At 33.2% G+C, this 23,827-nt stretch overlaps 1 long non-coding RNA gene across 1 annotated transcript; it reads right to left on the bottom strand.

Moving 5' to 3' along the window:
* Nucleotides 1–14,421: 14,421 nt before the first annotated feature.
* On the bottom strand, nucleotides 14,422–23,518 carry LOC114331689 (uncharacterized). Its single transcript, XR_003652694.2, has 2 exons — nucleotides 23,200–23,518; nucleotides 14,422–14,512 (listed from the first exon to the last, which is right to left on the bottom strand). It is a non-coding gene; the product is annotated as an uncharacterized LOC114331689 (long non-coding RNA).
* Between the last annotated feature and the right edge of the window lie 309 nt (nucleotides 23,519–23,827).

The raw sequence follows: 23,827 nt of genomic DNA, 5'->3' as shown, positions 1-23,827 counted from the left end.
AGTTTTCCATATCTGGTTCCTAGCTACGCAGATATACTGTATAAGAGCTTTTGTATAAGAATTTTTAAATTGCAATGTCATATTCGGATTCAGCATAATCAAAAACAAAATAGAAACATATTTTATTAAAGTAAAATGATGAATTCAACGATATTTTTAAAATTATTTATACAAAACAATTGTTATTGTTTAAACAATTAATAAACAATTAGCGGCCAAATCTGCGAGTAGAACTTTTTACTTTAACATGTATATATAAACTAACAAAAAAAGTTTTAGAAAAATATAAGCTTGTTTGAATTTTTCAGAAAAAATTCATGTTTTCAGTAATAATTGCACAAGAGCTCTAAAATTATTGGATTTTTCCCGAGTGACATTTTGACAGTTTTAATTTGTCGAAATTATATTCAAAAAAGGTCGAGTGCATTTTGTTGCGATTATTTCATGAATAAAACTGTTCAAAACCAAAATTTTATTGCAATTTATTTATGTAAGTACCATTAAACACACAGTTTTTATAAATATTTGACGATTGAAAGTCATCACTTTTATAATTTTTAAAACATTAATTGTCATTAATATCACTGAATGTATTTTTTCGTAGCAACGAAGGGCATCTGACGTAATATACTTAACGACGGGAGATTATCAAAAATTATCGATTTAATTCAGATTTCTGTAGCTTTCTATTGGTCAGAATCTCCTATGAATGAAATAATCGTTCTAATTGCACTCCCCTATAAAATTGACCACAGATTTATCCAGATTACACAATCAAATGCCTTTTGGTAGTCAACGAAGCATATAATCATAGGTACTTGAAATTATCTAGACTTTTCAATGAGTTGTCTCAGTTTCAGGATTTGTTGCCTTGTACTTTTACCCTTTAAAAACCCCTCTTGTTCCTGAGGTATTTGGTAATGTAGATAGGCTTTTAGTCTCTTTTAAAGTGTGTATAAGTGTTTTTAGTGTGTATAAATTATATATATATATATATATATATATATATATATATATATAAAATGAAATAAATAACGATTTTTAGTGCGACAGTGGTTCTAATTGATATCCTAAATTACATTGGTAATGTTTAATTATATAGTTATACAACATATAATATTATCTGCCAGATTATAAGTTGCAAAATCTTTATCAATTTTCTTAAGGTGATACAGTAGCGATCAACAGGTAGCCAAAACGCGTTACAAGATTGAGGCTGTAATTTTGAATATTTTTTCGAGATATTTGGCACACGTATTTGTAATATAATAAAGAATGGCGGTACAGAGCCCAATTTGAAAAATATATTAATATGTGGAAATTACTCTGTAAATAAATACAATATTAAAAAAACGAGTCTGTACCGCCATTAAGAAGAACAAAAAAATACACTTTCTTCAAATAAACTTTTTTATCAGATGCCTAGATTTTGTGTCATTTTGGAACTACTAATGAAATAAAAAATTTTAGTAGTTCCAAAATGACACAAAATCTAGGCATCGGATAAAAAAGTTTATTTGAAGAAAATGTATTTTTTTGTTCTTCTTAGTGGCGGTACAGGCTCGTTTTTTTAATATTGTATTTAATTACAGAGTAATTTCCACATATTAATATATTTTTTAAATTGGGCTCTGTACCGCCATTCTTTATTATATTACGAATACGTGTGCCACATATCTCGAAAAAATATTCAAAATTACAGCCGCAATCTTGGAACGCGTTTTCGCTACCTGTTGATCGCTACTGTTTCCTCTTAACTAATTTAGTTCTCACGTTTCCTTTTCTTGTTTAAAAATATAAAATTATCGTTAAAACTAGCACGAAATCTAGATAAGAGAAAACCAGGTAAACGCCCTAGTGCGTACAATTTTTGAAATATTGTTTAAAAAAAATACCTACAAGGATTTTGTTATATGGAATCAAGATGCATATGGGGAAGAAATTCCATTTCAAACCACTAAATTTTGGATCCAAAAAACTCTTGATACCCAGATTATTTTGAAATTGGTATAGCTTCTGTTTAACATAAAAAATAAGACATTTAAGCGCGAACAGTCGTTTTTTTCTTTCTCTTCTTCTTTTTCCTACTTTATTGCTTTTCTTGAGTATTTTAAATATAATTTTCAGCAATTTTACCGTAATTTGGTATTTATTTAAATAAATTTGTATATTTTAGCATAAAGGATAAACGGAAAAAATAATGTTTCAATAGAAGGTAGAAGTTTTTTACATGTCCCTCAATTCCTAAAATTATTTTTCTTCCGATTTAGCTAAAAAATTGCCCACACATATCCAAAATACAGGATTTTAAGTATTTAAAAGTATTTTGTAAAAACTTACAGTTTTTGAGTTATTTATGAAAACTCGCATTAAAGCATGCATTTTTTAACAAAAATTAAAACATTTGATCTTTAATAACTCAACAGGTATTGATTTATTTAATATCGATTTGTGAAGTTATTTTAATAAAGTAATTTTCACACCCGAGAAGGGGTGACATCTACCCTAGGCAAAAACTGCAAGCTGGTACCATGTTATTTTTGTTTCTTAAGGTATGCTCTATCCACTCACCAATTTTCGTGAAAATTAATGGTTCACCGAAATCGAAGGTCGCAGTTGATTTTTACCTTCAGTGACTGCAATATAGAAACAAAATTGGAATTGAATAATAGTCTGGGCTGATTATCGGAGAATAGGCCATTTTTGGGAAAAGTTATTTACCAGCAATTTTATTGCTGGAATCGAAGCTTGCGATTATATATATTAATAATATAGTGTCACGGTCCCAGGCCGGCTCTGTCCACAACAGAAGCTGTCGCGACGAACTGTCTGCGGGTGAGAGAAGCGTGTCTACCTAATTTGATTTATGATGTTCCATCCTTTTCTGGTATATTCCATTTCAACGTAACAATTGCTTTCCAACTAATGTTTACCTTTTTTTGATGTTTCTGGAACTCAGTAGAAATTGTATGTAACTATATAAACAGACATTTTTAGAATTAGGAGTCAGTTAATATATTCGACGCGATATATTGTTTTATTGTTTGATCGGGTTGCTGAAATGTATGTATTTTTAAAGTAGATAAGTCGTATTTGTAAATAAATTAAATGTTAGAAAGTGTAAAATAAATTAGATATTGTTGTTAAATAAGTGTTAATTGTAAGTGTTATAAATAAACAATTTCAAGTAAGTCGTTTATTTATTTAATAATAATTAAAAGTCAATTCGCGTAATATTTCCTAAAAACGTAACAAAATGGTGCAGAAGTGAGGATACTTGAAATACATAAATTTAACGTAAATTTTCGGTTTAAATAGAGTGTGGAACTTTTAAAAATAAATAAAATATAAATCGTAATAAATAAAGTGTGTGACAATGTGTTCACAACATAAGAAAATCACTGAATTGATCGTTAAGGAGCTCCGCAACTAGTTAGAAGAGAGAGACATGGACACTACTGGGAAAAAGGCTGATCTAGTCGAACGTCTAAAGAACGCTCTTCAAGAAGAGGGTCAAGATCGAGAAACCTATTTGTTTGAAGACAAGCATGCTGCTGTGATCTCGTCGATTTCGAAGGTTTCGACAGACATTACATTGTTAGAGAACAAAGTTTCTAGCGAAATCTCCCAAGTTTCCTCCGATGTTTCTAAAGTTTCGACAGACATTACATCGTTAGAGAGCAAAGTTTCTAGTGAAATCTCCCAAGTTTCAACAGAGATCACATCGTTAGAGAAAAAGGTTTCTAGTGAAATTTCCCAAGTTTCCTCGGATGTTTTGAAGGTTTCGAGAGACATTGCATCATTAGAGAAGAAAGTTTCGGGTGATATTTCATCCCTTGACAGCAAAATGACTAACGAGATCTCTAAAGTCACTTCGGATTTTGACGACAAGATATCGTCCATAAAATCTACCTTTGAAGAAAAGATCAAGGAAATAGAAAAGAAACTGGAGGAAACGGAAAAAGTGGACAAAGTGGTGGAACCCATCTTAACAGATATTAAAGATGATGAAACCAAATACAAGTTGGAGCCACGGTCGATAGTTGAAGGGAGTGTAGGTCATGCTCGTGTTAAGGTGCCAAATTTCGACGGAAAGTCATCATGGAACAACTACATGAAACAGTTCGAATCGGCGGCCAGAGCGAACGGATGGTCCGAAAAAGAAAAAGCTGTAAACCTCACTATTGCTCTTCGAGGCGACGCTTTGGATGTCCTCCAGACCATAGCCGTAGAGGAGACAGATGACTTCGAGCAGCTTAAAAAGAGACTGAATATGCGATACGGACACGAACATTTAGAGCATGTCTATCAGTCGCAGTTTAAAAATCGAAGACAAAAGAAAGATGAAGCTCTTCAAGAATACGAGGTCGATATTGCCAGGTTGGTACGATATGCATATCCAACAGCTCCCGAAGACATGATGGAAAAGTTGGCTGTTCAAACATTCATTGATGGCCTTCGTGATCATGAAATGCAAAGAACACTGCGATTAGCTCGTCACAAGACGCTGGTTGATGTCTTGTCTGCCGCTCTCGAATACGAATCAGCTACCCAGGCCTCTGGCGGGTACAGTAAAGTTAGGACTGTGAAAGAGGAAGAGGATGAAGACAAACTGGACCAGATTGTCAATATGATAAAGGGCATTTCATACAAGAAAACAAAGACCATAAGGTGCTGGAATTGTGGGCAAATGGGACACGTACGGAGTTCATGTAAGTACCCTAGGTACAATAACAGTCAAGAGACTCACCAGCAGGAAAACTAGAACGGGTCGGCCTTAGGGGGGCAGCTTCGACCCGCAACTTTTCCAAAGACCCTCTCATACTAATAGCTTCTTTGAAATGTCGTGAAGATAGTGTATATGTAGATGGAGAAATAAATGGTAAAAAGTATACATTGTTGGTGGATACCGGAGCGACCAGGACCATTATACGACCATCAGTTATAAACAGTCATAAGAAGCTCTTACCAACGCGGTTGCGACTGCGGACTGCCACCGGTGAAAATGCCAACATCCACGGAGAAATCCAGATACAATTAGGGATTGGAGCAGAAAAATTCGTCCATACTGTCATAGTTGCAGACATCGAAGAAGATGTTATATTAGGAATGGACGTAATGAATTTGCATGGATTTCAGTTGGATTTTAAGAACCGGGTAATCAAAGTTGGCAACGAGGAGGTATTTCTTCATCCACATGATGACATCACTGTGCTAGCAGCCATTAAAGAAGATACAGTTGTGCCTGCGAGGAGTGAAACGATCATCGTAGCGCGGCTACAGGGAATTGTGGAAGAAGGAACACCTATTATGATGGAGCCATGGAACCACGACGAGGAGGTTGGCCGAGGAATCATAATTGGAAAGGAATTGGTTACTTCTGCTAAAGAAATTCCCGTGAGATTGATTAATGTCAATGACTACCCAGTGACCATCAAGAAGGAGACAAAAGTAGGAACTTGTGTACCCGTGACGTCCATAATCCGTCAGACGACAACATCAGATAATTCCAACGACAAGTTCGACCAAATGGTTGCAGTTGCAGGCCAATCTCTAAATCAAATGGAAAAAAGGAAATTAAGGGAATTTCTTAGGCAATATCGTGACATATTCGTACCGAAAGGAGGAAAGACAGGAAGAACGACAGTTGTCAAACATAAAATTGACACTGGTACCGCTAGGCCAATTCGTCAATCAGCTCGACGATTACCACAGGCGAAGAGAGAGGAAGCTGAAAGGATTGTTCAAGAAATGAAGACAGACGGGGTGATAGAAACTTCTACGAGCCCATGGGTCTCTCCGGTGGTCCTGGTCAAGAAGAAAGATGGAACTACGTGGTTCTGTGTGGACTACCGTTTGTTGAACAATGTTACCAAGAAAGATAGTTATCCTCTGCCTCGGATCGACGACACGTTGGACACATTGGCTGGAAGTAAATTGTTTTCTACGTTGGACTTGAAGTCTGGATATTGGCAGGTAGAAATGGATCCAGTGGACAAAGAGAAGACGGCCTTTACGACAGGATCTGGATTATGGGAATTCAACGTTATGCCGTTTGGACTCTGTAACGCTCCTGCGACATTTGAGAGGCTTATGGAAAATGTGTTGAGAGGGTTATCTTGGAAGACGTGCCTGGTGTATTTAGACGACATAATCGTTTAGGGGGAGACGTTTGAAGACCACCTGAAGAATTTAGAAGACGTCTTTAATCGACTTAAAGCTGCCCAGTTAATGTTAAATCCCAAGAAATGCCAGTTATTTCAAAGTAAAGTCAATTATTTAGATCATATAGTCAGCAAAGAAGGAGTGGCCGTGGATAAAGGAAAAATCGATTCCATTAAGGAATGGCCGGAACCAACTGATAAACATCAAGTGAGAAGTTTTCTGGGACTATGTACTTACTACCGGAGATTCATTAAGAAGTTTGCAGATATCGCTAAGCCATTAACGCGACTTACAGAGGAAGCAAGGGATTATTGCTGGGATGGAGACTGCCAAACGGCCTTTGAAACTTTGAAGAGGCATTTAATTACAGCGCCAATATTAGGGTATCCACTGCCAGAAGGAGAGTTCATCTTAGATACGGATGCAAGCAATGTGGGAATTGGAGGAGTGCTGTCGCAGATCCAAGGAGGACAGGAACGAGTCCTTGGATATTTTAGTAAAGTGCTTTCAAAACCTGAACGAAATTATTGCGTCACTAGAAGAGAACTTCTAGCAGTAGTAAAATCAGTGGAACACTTCTATCAATACCTCTACGGAAGGAAGTTTCTAATCCGAACCGACAATGCCGCCCTTAAATGGTTAATGCAGTTTAAGAATCCAGAGGGTCAGATAGCCAGATGGATTGAACGACTTCAAGAATATGATTTCAAGATCGAGCATCGGGCCGGAGTTAGCCACAGAAACGCTGATTCTCTATCTAGAAGACCGTGTCCAGCAGAATGTTCCCATTGCAACAAAACAGAGTCGAAGGAAGCAGCAGTACTAAGAACAACAGTGGTCAACGACGAGTGGACGCCTACCAAGATCAAGGAAGAACAAGAAAAAGATCCAGTTTTACAGAAGATTCGAAAATGGAAAGAAGAAAATCGTCGACCATCTTGGCAAGAAATATCAAGCCTAGGCTCAGTAGTTAAGACGTATTGGGCCCAGTGGGACTCATTTATCTTGGAAGACAGCTTGCTTAAACGAGTAATAGAAAATGATGATGGTTCGGTGAGGAGAACACAGTTGGTGATTCCAAAGAGCAGAGTAGCCGAAGTACTTCGTCAGTTACACGACAGTCCATCAGGAGGGCATTTTGGTGTAAAGAAGACCCTTCAGAGAATTCGGGAACGATTTTATTGGATGAATAGTTCCGACGATGTGAAGGACTGGTGTAAGAAATGTACTACCTGTGCTACAAGTAACGGGCCCTACCGGAAAAGAAAGGCTCCTATGAGACAGTACAATGTTGGAAGTCCGTTTGAAAGAATAGCTTTGGATATTGCCGGGCCATTTCCAGAAAGTGACAATGGATGCAAATACATGTTGGTGATAATGGATTACTTCACGAAGTGGGTGGAGATCTACGCAATTCCAGACCAGAAGGCCGCCACTATTGCAGATGTGTTAATCAAAGACTGCATCAGCCGATTTGGAGTACCTCTGGAGATCCATAGTGACCAAGGAAGGAACTTTGAGAGCGATCTATTTCAAGGAATCTGTGATAAACTAGGCATGAAGAAGACGAGAACCACGGCCTATCACCCGCAATCGGATGGAATGGTGGAGCGTATGAATAGGACAGTCGGCAAGTATTTGACAAAGATAGTGTCCAATCATCAACGAGACTGGGACCAGTACCTTCCGTTCTTCGCAATGGCCTATAGATCTGCTGTTAATGAATCAACTGGGCAAACACCAACAAAAGTTCTATTTGGACGTGAGATGCGTCTACCCTGTGATCTAGAGTTTGGATGTCGACCTGGAGAAGATGTTGCTGGTGAGGATTACGTGAATGAATTACGAAGAAGAATGGACGATATACATGAGTTGGTCCGTTCTAATCTTCAGATCGCTAGTGACCGAATGAAGAAACGATACGATACCCAAGCCGAGAGGGGATGTTTCAAGGAGAACGACAAAGTCTGGCTTTATAATCCAAAGAAGCGAACAGGTTGTTCTCCCAAGTTGCAGCAGTTCTGGGAAGGTCCGTACCTCATTGTCAAGAAAATCAATGACGTTATCTACCGAATAAGCAAGATTCCTAGGGGAAAGCCGATGATAGTCCACCATAACCGGTTGGCGCCGTACGAGGGAGACCACGACGTAGATGAAGAAGTGGAAGTCAACCAAATTCGAGGAATACCTGACCTTACCTTTGAAGAGTTCATGGGTGCCTACGGAGGTACCGGTAAAGCAAGACATGGTGTTACCACTGAAGAAAAGCGAGATCTTCTCGCACTTCCCGATGACTATTCGCTGGCCCATACCATCCCGGCCAGTATCAAAGACGCACGAGGGTTGGCATTCGCCTTCCGAAGGAAGTTTGGTCGAGTTGCAGAACTTCAATGCCAACTGCCAGCTCCTGGCAAAGCATTGAAACTCCAAGATGCATCACGTTACCTATTCTATCTGGTAACAGAAGACACTGTCCATGACCAATCTACCTACCAAGATGTATGGGATGCATTAATTCAATTGAGAGAGCACGTGTTGGAGTCCGACGTGCAAAAGTTAGCCATGCCAAAGTTAGAATGCCGCCAATTAGACTGGAGAGTTATCCGAAATATGGTAGAAGAAATTTTTAAAGACACCGAGGTCCGGGTGTTAGTCTGTTGCAATCCGCATAGTTACTGGTGCGGAGCGAAGACCGTCCCCTGTCACTTTTATACAACTGGGAGTTGTAAAAGAGGGTCCAGTTGCAGATACCAGCATCCAGTTCCAGTCCCGACAAGGTTCCAGGAGGAACCATCTTTTGAGGAGGGGGCAATGTCACGGTCCCAGGCCGGCTCTGTCCACAACAGAAGCTGTCGCGACGAACTGTCTGCGGGTGAGAGAAGCGTGTCTACCTAATTTGATTTATGATGTTCCATCCTTTTCTGGTATATTCCATTTCAACGTAACAATTGCTTTCCAACTAATGTTTACCTTTTTTTGATGTTTCTGGAACTCAGTAGAAATTGTATGTAACTATATAAACAGACATTTTTAGAATTAGGAGTCAGTTAATATATTCGACGCGATATATTGTTTTATTGTTTGATCGGGTTGCTGAAATGTATGTATTTTTAAAGTAGATAAGTCGTATTTGTAAATAAATTAAATGTTAGAAAGTGTAAAATAAATTAGATATTGTTGTTAAATAAGTGTTAATTGTAAGTGTTATAAATAAACAATTTCAAGTAAGTCGTTTATTTATTTAATAATAATTAAAAGTCAATTCGCGTAATATTTCCTAAAAACGTAACAATAGGTATGCAAAGTTCGCAGATAGTGTGCTACTTTTTTTATAAACAAAATGGCGCCCGAAAATCGTGTTTTTTTTAATTTTTGCTCTATAACTCGAAAGATTTTAAATTTACACCAAAAACACCCAAATAAAAATTCACCGAAATTAAGTTCTGCATAAAGATATGTTTTTCCTGATCTGCTCCGACGAAAATTTTCCTCGGAAAATGCGGGTTTTCCCAACAAAATCATTAAATTTCAAATAAAGTTTTAGATAAGTAATTATCTACCAATAATTAAATAACTCGTTGACATAAAAGCTTTCTTGGTTTAGATTATAGTTTCAGAAGCCGGTGAAAATTAAACGAATATTTTAGCAACAATTCAATTGTTTATTAATAATTTACGGTCGCAATAATAACCAAAATAATTCCAATGCACTGATCACACTTTGAAATCTTATAAAGATGAGATGCCTATTTAATATTTTGTCGACAAAATATAAATTTTTAATTTTTTTGATTAATCTTTAAATGTTAAAAAAAATAGTTATAAACAAATTAACGTTTCTCAGAAAGTTTTTATTATATTCTAATTTTAAAAAAATAAGTAAAATGCGTATTTCAAAGATCTTTAAAGTGAATGCTTTAGAATTTTTTTGTAGCCAATTGCAAAAAAGTTATGAAACAACAAACTAAACATACGATTATTGCGTTGTTTATAATTTTTTTAAATTTTTTCAAAGCGTAAAAGTGAGTTTAAAGTACAAGCTAATTACTTACAAAAAATATTGATTATTAGTTTAACGGTTATATTTTAATTAAAGATTATAAATATATTTTTTTGTAATTTACACGCGCGAAGGTAGAATAATACAGTACCGTAGCAACCCGTCCACATACACAACTCGCGCGAGTTCAAATCGTGTCAGTCGCTTCGAGTGAACATTTTATCTCCGGCTCTGTATCAAGCCTACTTTCGCGCTAAAAATTACAAAAAAAAACAATTTTAATCTTTGATTATATTATAACCATTGAACTAATATTTGATATTTTTTGAGAGTAATTAGTTTGTACCATAGACTCACTTTTAAGCTTTGAAACAATGAAAACAAATTATAAACAACGGAATAATCGTATGTTTACTTTGCTATTTCATAACTTTTTTGCAAATGGTTGGAAAAAATTTTTAAAGCATTCATTTTCAAGACCTTTGAAATACGCATTTTAAATATATTTTTTTAAATTATAATATAATAAACAATTTCTGAGAAATGTTAATTTGTTAATAACTATTTTTTTTAAACATTTAAAGATTATGCAAAAAAATGAAAAATTTATATTTTGTCGACAAAATATTAAATAGGCATCACATCTTTATAATCTTTCTAAATTTGATAAATGTCTCATGATTATTTTGGTTGTTATTGCGACTGTAAATTGTTAATTAACAATTGAATTGTTGCTAAAATATTCGTTTAATTTTCACCGGCTTGTGCAGTTATAATCTATTCGCGGTGTGCAAGTACTTGGAAAGGGAAACGAGAAACGACCGTGCGCGAGTCGCGGAGAAATATTGCAACTATCTTAAATAATTCATATTGTCAATTGAAATTGTCAAATTGACGTATATTTCATACCTTCTGTCATTGACTCAGAAAAATTATATATTGCTCCACAATATTGATATGATATGCAATTATTATATAAAGGTAAATTTAATTAATTGTATTTTGCATGCAGTACTGCATTTTAATAACGGATTTTATTTACTACATACAATTGTTTACGTTTGCTAAACATAACCTGCATCTTATTTTTTTTCTTCTTATTATTTTTTTGGACTATGGTCTTGACAATTATCCAGCAACCAGGACTAATATAATTGGCCAATATAATTAAAAGTGCGAATAAAAGTACAGAGCGTAGAAATAGAGGTCGCTTTGCCGAACTTGCACGGTCCCAATACCAAGAAAGTTTTATTTCACCAAGTTATTTAATTATTGATAAATAATTACTTGCCCAAAAAATTTATTTGAAAATTAGAGATTTTGTTGGGAAAACCCGCATTTTCCGAGGAAAATTTTCGTCGGCGCAATTTGGAAAAGACATGCCTCTATGTAGAATTAAATTGGGGTGAATTTTTATTTGAGTGTTTTTGGTGTAAAGTTAAAATCTTCGGAGTTATAGACCAATAATTGAAAAAAAAACACGAATTGGGGCGCCATTTTGTTAATAAAAAAAATAGCACACTATCTGCGGACTTTGCATACCTATGTTATTAATATATAGGATCATAATATTCGATTCCAGCAATAAAATTGCTGGTAAATAACTTTTCTTTGTACTTTACTAATTAGACCAGCGTATTATAACTATTTTTTATTTAAAATTTAAAGATTGTGCAAAAAAACGAAAAATTTATATTTTGTCGATAAAATATTAAATAAGCATCTCATCTTTATAATATTTATAAGTTTGATCAATGTATCATGATTATTTTGGTTATTATTGCGATCGTAAATTGTTAAGTAACAATTGAATTGTTGCTAAAATATTCGTTTAATTTTCACCGGCTTCTGGAATTACAATCTATACTAAGAAAGCATTGACGTCACTAAGTTATTTAATTATTGATTAATAATTACTTACCTAAAACTTTATTTGAAAATTAAAGATTTTGTTGGGAAAACCCGCATTTTCTGAGGAAAATTTTCGTCGGATCAAACCGGAAAAAACATATCTCTATGCAGAATTTAATTGCGGTGAATTTTTATTTGGGTGTTTTTGTTGTAAAGTTAAAATCTTCGGAGTTATAAAGCAATAATTGAAAAAAATACGATTTGTCGGCGCCATTTTGTTTATAAAAAAAGTAGCACACTATCTGCGGACTTTGCATGCCTATATTATTAATATATAGGATCTTATAATTCGATTCCAGCAATAAAATTGCTGGTAAATAACTTTTCCATGAATTTTGCTAATTAGCCCAGAGTATAATTGAAATTCGTGTATTTTGCGAGCCCATAAATTATTAAACGGTATGTGGTCGCCAAATTAGTTAAATTCATTTTTTCTACAACCGTGTTAAAAATGAAATTTTTATCACTCCATACGAGCGTTAAAAATGCTACTTTAAGGCACTAGTGCTTTAATAGTTACTTTTAAAGTACACGCATGTGAAAGCACATGAGTGTCTTAAAAATGTACTTTTTAACACGCATATCATACAATATTTTTTTCTACAAACGAAATTACAGCACAAAGCTACAAAAACTTTTACCTGAACGTGACTGACATTCCATTTTCGTAGAAAAAATATTTTTAAGGGACTGCAGTTCGTATTGACCGTATAGGCAATTTTGATGTTATGTCAAAAAAATATAAAAATGGAATGTCAGTCAAGTTCAAGTAAAAGCTTTTGTAGATATTGTCCTGTAATTATGTTTGTAGAAAAAATATTGTATGATATGCGTGTTAAAAAGTACATTTTTAAGGCACTCATTTGAATTGCAGAACTCGCTATCGCTCATTCTACAAACTTTTACATGCGTGCCTTAAACGTGTACTTTTAACACCTATATCATAAATAACTATTAAGTACAATTCTCTATTAAACCGAGAAGATTGGGTAATTTTCTTGCGAGGGGGTTGCAGCTTAATAATCGAAATGCGCGTGATTTAAGAGTTTATTCTTAGAACATAAGCTGTACGAATTAAACTACTATTAGCTATGTGGGAAAAACCTACAGTTTTTCAGTGACTCACGAAAAACCGCTTTAAAACAAGCATTGTTTCCACGAATAATTAAAATTTTTGAACTTTAATATCTCAAAAAGTATTAACTTTATATAACAAATTATGCTTTGTCCTTTTATAGATTTGTGGATTTATTTATAATAAAATAATTTTCACCCCCGAGAATGCGCGGTATCCACCCTCCGGGTAAAGGCGCAATGTAGCACCATGCTACTTTTGTTTCTTGAGGTACCCTATAACCACTCACCAATTTTCGTGAAAATCGATGAAGGTTCACCGAAACTGAAGGTAATAGTTGATTTTTACCTTCAGTGACTGCCCTATACAAAAGGAATTGCAATTTAATGATCTAAATGCGCGTATTTTGGGAGCTCATAAATTATTACATGATATGTAGTCGCCAAATAATTAATTTAATGCATTTTAAGTACAACTACTTCTTAAGCCGGGAAGATGGGGTGGTTTTCTTGCGAAAGGGGTTGTAGCTTTAAAATCGAAATGCGCGTGATTTAAGAGTTTATTCTTAGAATATATACTATAGGAATTATATCCGCGATCCGATATATTTTAATTTTTTTTCAGCATGTTTCTCTTAAGTTAAATCAATTAAAGGGTTGTCTGGTGGTGAAGGCGATGAGCTCAAAAATCGAAACTGACTGCACTGTACAAAAGGAATTGCAATTTAATGATCTAAATGCGTGTATTTTGGGAGCTCATAAATTATTAATTGATATGTAGTCGCCAAATAATTAATTTAATGCATTTTAAGTACAACTCTTTCTTAAGCCGGGAAGATGGGGTGGTTTTCTTGAGAAAGAGGTTGTAGCTCAAAAATCGAAATGCGCGTGATTTAATAGTTTAATCTTAGAATAAATAAGCTGTAAGAATTATATCCCCGATACGATATACCTTAATTTTTTTCAGCAGGTTTCTCCTAAGTTAAATCAATTAAAGGGTTGTCTGGAGGTGAAGGGGATGAGCTCAAAAATTGAAACTATATCATTTCAAGAGCTCATAAATAGCTCCTAATTCTATCGCAAAGATCAGCCCCCACCGCCCACCCCACTAAAATATTAAATTCCTGCTCAGTGTAACGAGCTCAAAATTTTTGATGTGCGGAATATGTGAAAGCTATAAATCAGTGCTATTTGTCTTTTAATTTTTGCAAGTTGGGGGCAGCTTAACACGGGTCAATAATGTGGGAAATACAATAAATAATAGTCGCAAATAAGCAAAATATTTTTATATTTTTATATAAAAAGTAACAGGATTTTTATTGTATAATATGTTTATCTAAATTTACAGAAATTTCCATAAACCTGAAACAAATGAAAAGGTGTACTTAAAATCTACAACAAATAATTAAAATACAGACTTAATAAATTTATTCGCCTATATGTTGCCTCAATGACATATGGTTTAGCCATAGTTCAATAGTCAAAGATTATTTCAAATTATAAAGCACATTTTATACACCGTGTGTGTGATAGTATAGTACATCTGTATAGAAATAGGAATAAAAAGAGGATGAAGGGCACTGATTAAAACATCTGGAAAGCGCAGAACTAATTTGACATGAGAATGAAAAGTATGAGCTAGCCAAAACATCGTCAAAACCTTCGTTTTTTTAAAAACCAAAGTTCTATCTAGGGAACAATTGAAGATGCTACTTTATTTTTTGGCGTGGGTTCGTTAAAGACTGTAGAAATAGTACCTTGATTAAAAGATATGAGGTTTGGGATTGAAGCCTTCAGTCAACAGCTCATCACTTGTAAAAAAAAAACAATATCCCAAAATGTTTCAGCAAAGCCTCGGATATAGACAATTAGAAAATAAGACCAACACCAACAATTAAAATATCTCTACGAAAATTTATGTGAAATATTCCATTTTATATGGATATATTAGCTCTATAAACAGGGAGATATTAACAGAACTTCAACCACGATTTTCTGCTGCCCTTTGCAATACTGGAAGGATAGAAAAAATACTTAAAATTTATGGAAAAATCCACGGGTTTCCTGTGACATTTTCCTGTGAAAATTAGATTTTCCATGAGGAAAAAAATGGGGAGTTGCGATGAATTTCTGAGCCCTGCCATATCCATAGAATGACAGGATACTATCAATTTTATGAAGAAAATTTTTTGGGCAGGAGGGTTGCAAAAGGACTAAGAGTGTATATAGGTATTTGAACATGTATTGAAAATAATGAAATTTTCATAATTTTCTGAGTCCTGCCAACTTAATAAATTAAACGTAATTATTTGAGAATGATCGAAAAAAATGTTGGCATGACGTCTCCTAATGTTTAACTGCACTTGTCCCTTGGAAAATTCTGTGGAAAATTTTCACCCTGGTTCCGTGATTTTCTGAGTCATAAAATAAATTGCATTATGAAATAAATAATTTAAGAAGACATTATTCAAAATGGCAGGATGTTTAGTTACACCTTATTCACTACACATAGTTAAAAATGTGTAAGGAAATTCGTGGAAAGTTACGCGATTTTCTGAGTCACGCCATTTTGGAAATATCTCAAGAATGTTAACATAAAGCTGTTTACAAAGAGGGAACGTTGGTTGTGTAGTTATTTCGTATATAAAAATAAAATTTTAAGTCAGCAAAATTATTGCAGGTTGTTATACAAACATATTCATACCACCACAAATTTCTGAGTGATGCCATGTCAAGTATGCTTAAAAACACTAATCTAAAACCGTTTACAACGTGGCAGGATAACCGCAAAGATATTTAATACATAAAAATTAATTTTTATATCGTGAAAAGAATCGTACGGTATTAAATATTATTTTCCTGAATAATGTCTCGGATTTTTACACACCTTTCAAATCTAATACCAAACTGTAACCTATTTATTTTAAGCGATTAGATCATATTTGTATCTAAGTAAACGTAGTAAAAGTAATAGGAAGAAAATCAATAATTGTACAAATAATTGGTTATAGTAGGGATTGTACCTATTATACAGGATTATATAGGGTGTCCAGAAACTTTTATAACAATCAAAGCCCGGAGATTCCTCAGATAATTTTAAGAAAATTTAAGTCAATTCACATAGTCCGAAAATGCTTCCCAAGGAAGCTAGAGCTCTTTAAAGGTGGCGTATTCTAATTAGTTTTTTTTAAATAGCTCCAGAAACCTTCTATTAAGAAAAAACGAAAACTAGTAGACCTATTTTTCTTCCAGAGATAAATCGATTCCATCATTTGTTAATTTTTAGTACCGGTCGTAGGCGTCCGTTTAGGGTAGGGAAACGGATATTTTATAGTATAACTTTTCTGTGTTTAACTTTTAAGCATTTTTGACACTGGATTATTAAACTATGGGGTATTCTTGTACTAAAAGGTACTCTTGCTTTAAGTCGGTAGGATAGGCCGTGTTCTAGAAAAATCGATTTGAAAAATTTTTCGGTTTTTGAATTTGAAAAAAAAAATAAAAAAAACTATTTAGAAAAACGAAAACTGGTACCTTTATTTCTCTTCGAGAGATGAATATTTTATCAATTGTCAATTTCTAGTATTGGTCATAGGCGTCCGTCTTGGGTAGATCAACGAAATCTCATAACCTGCTTTAATTGTTAAGCATTTTTGACAGTAGAATATTAAATTATGAGGTATTCTAGTAATAAAAGTTACTCTTGCTTTAAGTCGGCAAATACACGGTTTTTTTCAAATTTTTCTTAAATTCAAAACACGAAAAATTTTAAATTTGTGTTTTCTAGAAAACGGTGCATCCTACCGACTTAAATCAAGAGTACCGTTTAGTACTAGAATACTTCACAATCTAAAATATAGTGTCAAAAATGCCCAAAAGAAGACAAAAAAGTTATGCGATAATATAACCGTTGCCCTACCCAAAACGGACTTCTATGACCGGTACTAGAGATTCGCAATTGATGAAATCGATTTATCTCTGGAAGATAAAAAGGCGGACCAGTTTTTGTCTATCGAAATGGAAGCGTTCTGGAGATAAAAAAATCTAATTACAAGGCGCCATCTTCAAAGAGCTCTAGCTCCCTTAGGAAACATTTTTGGATTATGTGAATTTTGTGAATTGTGTTAAATTGTCTTAAAATTATCTTAGGAATCTTAAAATTATATATAGGTTGTTCCATTTAAAAAAATAACATAATTTTGTGTCACCCTGTCAATACGGGTAGCCCTGTATATTGGAAAATATTTTTAAATTATGATCCTCTCCTTGCCCCACGTTTTACCTATGTAAATATCTCCCGGTCTACTATAAAAGACAACGGTAAACGAAAATACAAAAGTAGATTAGCTAAGGAAAATGGAACCTCAACGAAAACCATCAAATATATAATATGGAGAGGATGAGAAATGACTTTTGGAAATTCATAAACAAGATGAGACTAGCCACGAAATTACAGAGAATGAGAGAACGATAACCAAATATATGGTACGCAAATCTAAAGACTTGTACAAAATGAAGAGTGTGACAATTTATAGATGAAAAGAAAATTGTATACAAAATATAGATAAGAAAAAACCTATTGGGGATAGAATAGTCTATACAGCCCGATTAAAGAAAAATCTGACCCCAAAAAAAATAAAGGAAAGATGAAAATTTGGGAATAGGTAGATGAAATAATTGTCTCTTATTATATAAGAAAAGTTTACAATTCTACATTTTTGTAAAATGGAGGGGATATACCCCCCTCTCAAAGATGAAAAAAATACATTCAAAATAAGACCAGAATTGGATAAAATGACTAATGCTAAACAACTTTTCTTCTATAGAATTTTTTCACTAAGTCAATATTTCTCGAGTTATTTGCGAGTGAATATATTCATGTTTAATAAAATGAAACATGTTTTAGACGGTTTTTCGGAGATAACTCAAAAAGTAAGTATTTTAGCGAAAAAATATTTTTAGCAAAAATATAGCCCCTAAAATATTGAAAAAATTGTGTACATCTTAGGTCTGTAGACTCAGCAGAAGCATAGTTGCAGCTAATGAAAAGTATGTTCTTCTTCGTCAAATTCCAAATCGAATATTTCAATGTAAAATAACCCAAAAACTGAGCCCTTTTAGGGGAAAATTCATTCTAACTTTTTTAAAGTCTTTAAAAAAAGGTTTGTTTTTGTTTAAAAAAAAAACTTTTACTATTAAAAGTAAGTGAATTACGCTCAAAATATTGTTGGTCCCTTTTATTTTTTGGTAAAAAAATCGCGAAAATCACCCCCTAATTAGCATCACATATACATTTTAATATTACCACTTTACCAGCTACTTTGTGTATGTATTATTTATATGATCTGTGAGTTTCATAGTTTCAAAGTGCTTCGTTTTGAAGAAGCTGTAGTTAAAATAGCTTCAACGAGTAACTTATCATGAGTTTAGGCAAATTTTTAACAGGCATAGCATAACCAATTTTTGTCTAAAAAGAAAACAAAAAATCAAAAATATTCAGAAAAGCAAAACGTACATTTTATTACTCTTTGAGATTTTTGGTATTCCTAATTATTTTTAAGTTAATTCCATAAACAATTACGATTTTTTTCAAATAAAAAAAATGTTTTATTTTAAACCCAATTTTTTTCAAAACTGAGCACTATGAACCAATGAAACTTATAGATAATATAAACAATACATAAGTAAAATAACTTGTAAAGCGGTTACGATTAACTTTATTTGATAAGCTAATTAAGAGGTGATTTTCGCCATTTTTTACCAAAAAAATAAAAGGGACCAACACTATTTTGAGCGTAACTCACTTACTTTACTGTTAGAAGTTTTTTATAAAACAAAAATAAACCTTTTTTTAAACACTTTAAAAAAGTTCTAATGAATTTTCCCTGAAAAGTGCTCCGATTTTGGTTATTTCACATTGAATTATTCGATTTGTAATTTGACGAAAAAGAACCTACATTTCATTAGCTGCAACTCTGCTTCTACTGGGTCTGCAGACCTCACGCTTACACCATTTTTTTCAATTTTTATAAGCTATATTTTTACTAAGAATATTTTTTTCGCTAAAATACTTACTTTTTGTGAAAAAATGAACACATTCACTCGCATATAACTTTAAAAGTATTGACTTGAAAAGTAAAAAAAACTCTATAGAACAAAAGTTACTTAGAATCAGTCATTTTATCCAATTCCGGACTTATTTTGAACGTATATTTTTTCACCCCGAGAAAAATGCTTCACCCCGTATTTTCCAATTTTTGTAAAATGGAGGGAATGTAGAATTGTAAACTTTTTCTTATATGTATAATAATAGACGATTTCAACTTCCTATTCCCAAATTTTCATCCTTCCTCTATTTTTTTGGAGGTTTTCGTAAAATTTTGCGTTCCCTGATCGGGCTAATAACGGCAAGAAAACAAGTATACGGAAATATATAAAAAGAGTAAAAAATAAGTATTCTCTTCAAAATAAGTATTTTGACGAAAGATGTCAACAAATCGTCTTAGAAGTAGGGAACACAAGGATGAAAATAAAAGGCATAAAGGTGATCGGGGGAATGTGAAAACTACATAGAAATAATCAAGTATATTCAAATGGGAAATAAGCCAAAATTTTACCTAAAAATGATTTTATTAACGTTTCGACGCCCAAGTCGGGTGTCGTTGTCAAAATACAAAATAATACTAAATAAACAAAAATGTTGTGGCTTAGTAAAAAATTCTTCTAATAATTTATTTAATCTGACTCATTTATATCGGTAATTCAGACACGTATTATACATTTTAAAGTAGACGACTTTAAAATGATATTGCCAATATTGATGAGTTGCGTTCCTGGGACGACTTTACTAAAAGATAGTTCATTCGATTACATGAAATCAATCCCAACTCAAGAATATCCGCCACAAAAAATCATAGCATGTGATCTGTCTTTAAAAAGACAACCAAATGCAACGGTGGCACTGAAATTCTCGCGTTAGAGATTCCATAGTAAATCACGAGGGAAAACCAGGAAAAACCTCGTGATACTATCCCGATATCGCAAGTATTTGGGTTTACATTTAGTTTACTCTCAAAACCAATACCAAATTCTGACTTGATATTTTAAATTTTAAATAATACTAAAATACTAAATATGTACTAACTCGATATGTTACTGATTTACTAATTGTGGTATTTTCTTTCTATTGACTTCCTCCTTTAATATGGGTAACCACATCCTACTGCATTCTACCGAGGAATTTGCGACACAATTGGTTTCATTTAGCATAATTAGAGCCGCTTCTTTGATTTTTCTCTTTTTACTATCTGCTTCTTTTAGGACTATACTTGAATCTCTCCACTGAACTCTATGTTCATTATCCCATGCGTGTTGATATATTTGAGATCTATCAAATTCTCTGTTTTTTATATAAGACTGATGTTCATTTACTCTAACGTCTAATGGTCTTGACGTTTCACCTATATAAAATTGTTCGCATTCACAAGGTATTTTATAAATACAATTCTTTTTTCTTTCTTGTTCACTGTTAGGTTTAGTTTTAGATAGAATAGATCTCAATGTGTTTGTTGTTTTGAATGTTGTTGATATGTTGAATTTATTTCCTATTGTTTTAAGTTTCTCGGATAGTCCTTTTACATATGGTATTGATATTTTCCTCGTATTATTTCTTCTGAATGTTGTAGGATCCCGTTCTAAGTTGTTCTGTTCCATTCGATCCAATCTTGACAATTCCTTATTTATAAACGATATGGGATAATCATTTTTTTAATAAAACAGATGTTAACAATTGTTTTTCTTCTAAAATTTTATATAGGTGAAACGTCAAGACCATTAGACGTTAGAGTAAATGAACATCAGTCTTATATAAAAAACAGAGAATTTGATAGATCTCAAATATGTCAACACGCATGGGATAATGAACATAGAGTTCAGTGGAGAGATTCAAGTATAGTCCGAAAAGAAGCAGATAGTAAAAAGAGAAAAATCAAAGAAGCGGCTCTAATTATGCTAAATGAAACCAATTGTGTCGCAAATTCCTCGGTAGAATGCAGTAGAATGTGGTTACCCATATTAAAGGAGGAAGTCAATAGAAAGAAAATACCACAATTAGTAAATCAGTAACATATCGAGTTAGTACATATTTAGTATTTTAGTATTATTTAAAATTTAAAATATCAAGTCAGAATTTGGTATTGGTTTTGAGAGTAAACTAAATGTAAACCCAAATATTTGCGATCTCGGGATAGTATCACGAGGTTTTTCCTGGTTTTCCCTCGTGATTTACTATGGAATCTCTAACGCGAGAATTTCAGTGCCACCGTTGCATTTGGTTGTCTTTTTAAAGACAGATCACATGCTATGATTTTTTGTGGCGGATATTCTTGAGTTGGGATTGATTTCATGTAATCGAATGAACTATCTTTTAGTAAAGTCGTCCCAGGAACGCAACTCATCAATATTGGCAATATCATTTTAAAGTCGTCTACTTTAAAATGTATAATACGTGTCTGAATTGCCGATATAAATGAGTCAGATTAAATAAATTATTAGAAGAATTTTTTACTAAGCAACAACATTTTTGTTTATTTAGTATTATTTTGTATTTTGACAACGACACCTGACTTGGGCGTCGAAACGTTAATAAAATAATTTTTAGGTAAAATTGTGGCTTATTTCCCATTTGAATATACTTGATTATAAAAATGCCACAAGAAAATAGCTTCAGAACTACATAGAAATACTGAAGAAATGAACCTGAATTCAATAGTAGACTGAAAATACTAGTACGAAAACGTCTTAAAAGAAAATAGAACAAAAATTTATTTATTGCTTTAAAACCGGTTAAGATATGCAAATCAAATTTGGCGGGTTTTAAGACGTAGTTTTTGACGTACAATTAAGAAATTAATATTCCCCATTGGCGCGCATACGGATAATGTGACGGCTCATATTACCCGTATGCACACCAATGGTGAATATTAAATTTCTAATTGTATATCAAAAACTGTACAATAACTACGTCTTAAAACCCACCAAATTCCTTTTTCATATCTCAACCGGTTTTAAAGCGATAAATAATTCGTCAGCTTGAAAAAAAAAAATTTCAACACCCTCTATCCCGGAAACGAAGCATCTGCGGATATAGGTTTTTAAAGCGAACTGTCACTATTTTTTCATGTATGGCACACTTCAATCTCTTGAAATTTGCCATACTTATTTTAAAAAGCCCTGTATTGATGAAAAACATGGCTAATTGTTAAAGTACCGAACTTTTTTATGGTCCAACATAAGTGAATTAGTAAAAAAAAGAATGTTAAAAAAACACGAGGCTATTATAGTTGGGTTTTAATTTGAGTATTTTATAAATACTAGAATATTCCACAGGGTGATGCGAAGTTTGAGAAAAAAACACAATTTCGTTGGTTGGTACACACGGTATAAAATGAAAATTTACCTATTTAGCCCAATATTCTTAACGTGATATTGCTAAAGAATAAGGCTATAAGATATTAAGAAATCACTTAAATCGGACAACAGGTTTAGGAAATTCGGGACATAAAAAATGACGCATTTTTAACGTGCCTGGTTAATTTTGCACCCCAGTTTAAATAAGAAAAGAAATAGCTCTAGAATCATAAAGTACCTCTAAAAAATAAAGGCCATAAAATAATAAAATAAATGGCGCATACTTATAAGAAATAGTGAATTTTATGAAAGATTACCGAAACAGGTGTAGGAAATTCTGGACGTTTAGGAAATTCGGGACATAAAAAATGACCCATTTTTAAAGTGCCCTATTAATTTTGCACCTCAGTTTAAATAAGAAAAGAAATAGGTCTTAAAATAATAAAGTACCTCTAAAAAATAAAGGCCAAAAATAATAAAATAAACGGCGCATAATTATAAGAAATAGTAAAATTTATGAAAGATTCCGAAATTGAATGCTAAGCGTCAAAATAAACGTATTAAAAATTAAAATTGGTTAAACTCTCGTGGGTTATTCCTAGTAAAAATAGTAAATATAAAAATAAGTATAAATAATATACTTGCAATTTTTAGTGTTGCAGCCCATTAATGAGACCATCAACTACTGGAAAACTACTATAGAGGACCAACGGACTTCTCTTGACCACACGTCTTCCTTCTAGTCTAATATTGGCATCTCGCTTGTCTACTGCTTTGAGTAAAGGACGAATATCTCCTATTATTATATTTGATTGTCGCTTATCCAAACCATGATTTTCGCCTACATCATTTGCTGCTCTTTTCAAATATTGGGAAAGGTAGGGTTGCGCCGAAATTATTTGGAACAACACGAAGATAACCAACAACGACTGAAATATTAAACGACTCATAATGAACTGTTGCCTTCGAACATTGAGTTTCTTCTTAAATAGTTTACATCTTATCGAAAAGAAAAGACTAGCAGTGGCGTAGACGATTTAATATATTATTACAGTTTATCTGAAATGAATCCAGTATTAGGTACACCAAGAAACAAAGCAAAAAAATTGAAAAATTGCTGGCTGCAATTTTTTAAATGGAGTACCTGGAGCTGGTCAAAAAAAAGACGAATCAACTCGTGGGAATCACACTTTTTACTGCGTCATTGTTTTTTATTCACATTTAAGCAAAAAGCGATTTTTTAAATTCTTTTCAATATCGTGAAAAACT

Source organism: Diabrotica virgifera, chromosome 4 (assembly GCF_917563875.1).
Source record: "Diabrotica virgifera virgifera chromosome 4, PGI_DIABVI_V3a".
NCBI classification, from domain to species: Eukaryota; Metazoa; Arthropoda; class Insecta; order Coleoptera; family Chrysomelidae; genus Diabrotica; species Diabrotica virgifera.
The sequence above is the reverse complement of the archived record's forward strand: the minus strand, read 5'-3'. Positions and strand labels throughout refer to the sequence as shown.